The following is a 1,954-nucleotide window of genomic DNA, read 5'->3' on the forward strand; positions in this document are numbered from 1 at the left end:
AGATTGAAAAGGTATGGAGACAGGACACATCCTGGTGTATGTCCTTCTCAATTTTGAACCAACATAGCAGTTTATACACTTCAACAAACGGATGCTGTTCTGGATGCTCTCACTAGGTTATGCCAAGAAATTTATAGTACAGCCACCTGACCAAATGACTGAAAGAGATCTATATTTATTCCCATTCCAAAAAAGGTGACCCAAGAAAGTGTGGAAATTTTAGAACAATATCATCAAATCATATGCAAGCAAAATCCTGGTGAAAGTTATACAAAAACTACTGGAACAGTACTTCAACAGAGAACTGCCAGGTGTGCAAACCAGATTTAGAAGAGACCACAGCACTAGGGATATTATAGCTAGTGTTATATGGATTTTAGTTGAAAGCAGAGAGTGCCAGAGGAATGTCTATGTGTGTTTCATTGACTATGCAAAGGCATTTGACTGTGTGTACCACAACAAACTGTGGCTGACTCTGAGAAAAATGGGAATCCTTAGAACACTTGATTGTGCTTCCACAAAACCTATACTTGGACCAGGAGGCAGTCATTAGAACAGGGCAAGGAAACACTGCATTGTTCAAAATCAGGAATATCGCACACCAGAGATGTATCCTATCTCCATCCCTTCTCAATCTATATACTGAACAGATCATTCAGAAGGAATGATACAAGGAGTAATGTGGCATCAACATTGGAGGAAGACTAACCAACAACCTTCATTATGTGGATGACACAACTGTGCCTGCTGAAACTAAGGAGGATTGGAGGCATTTGCTGTAGTCGGCAATATAGATTGAAGAACAATATCAACAACACAAAGATTCTCACCAGTAGGCCGACTGGCAGCATCATGATGATGGTGAAGAGACTGAGACTGTTAAACAACTGAAGTTTGCTTGGATCCAAAATCAACACTCTTGGTACCAGCAGCCAGTATATCAAAAGGTGAATTGCATTGGGAAAATCTGCTGTCAGAGTACTGAAGAGCAAGGATATCAGTCTAGAGACTAAAGTGTGCCTGATCCAGGCCATGGTCTTGCTATGATACATCAGAAAGCTGGACAATGCCTAAGGATAGAAAAGGAATCAATGAGTTTGAGTTTTGGTGCCTGAGAAGAGTATTGAATATATCATGGACTGCTAAGAAATAAAACAGGTCTGTCCTGGAGAGGGTGAAATCACAGTGGTCCTTGGAGGCAAGGATTTTGAAGCTTCGTCTGACATACTTTGGGGCATGTTACAAGTAGAGATCAATCCTTAGAGAGAGAAACAATTCTTGGAAGCGTGGAGGGACATCGCAAGTGAGGAAGACCTTCGATGGGATGGATCAACTCAGTGACTGGTGTATTGGAGGTAGATGTGTCAGAGATTATAAAATTACCCAACATAGAGCAGTGTTCAGAACTGTTGTACATAAGGTCACTACATGTCGGAGGCGACTTGACTGCACATAACAACAACATAACTTTCTTAGTAGCTTTTGGGCCTCAATGATTAAGAGCCTAGTTGCTACCAAAAGATAGGCAGTTCAAACTTGCTCTGTGGCTTCAGAGGATCATAGCCCATGAAAACCTTACGGGATAGTTCTATTCTGTGTTTGGGATAACTTTCACAACACCTAACAACAATTATTTATCATTTCCTCAAGATCCTAAGTATATGAACTAACTGATGCTAGGGAGGAAAGATGAAATCTTACTTGGAAATTGGTGATACAGTTTTTATCTTCTCATGGGCACCCACCACTTACTTGTCATCAGTGATGGTTTTTGTATTGTGATGAAAGAAAGGGCTGAAGGTCAGCTTTCAAAATTCAGTCAGTAAAACTCTACAGACCATAACTATCTTGGGGATAGTCAATACTCTTCATACTCCATCATGGGGAAGATGTAGACCAAATGATACATCGTTGTCCACGAGTTAACTATGAATTGAGGCTAACTCAGTGGCAA

This window comes from Elephantulus edwardii, unplaced genomic scaffold (genome assembly GCF_000299155.1).
Source record: "Elephantulus edwardii isolate Elephantulus edwardi_28Jun2011 unplaced genomic scaffold, EleEdw1.0 scaffold00012, whole genome shotgun sequence".
Classification (NCBI taxonomy): Eukaryota; Metazoa; Chordata; class Mammalia; order Macroscelidea; family Macroscelididae; genus Elephantulus; species Elephantulus edwardii.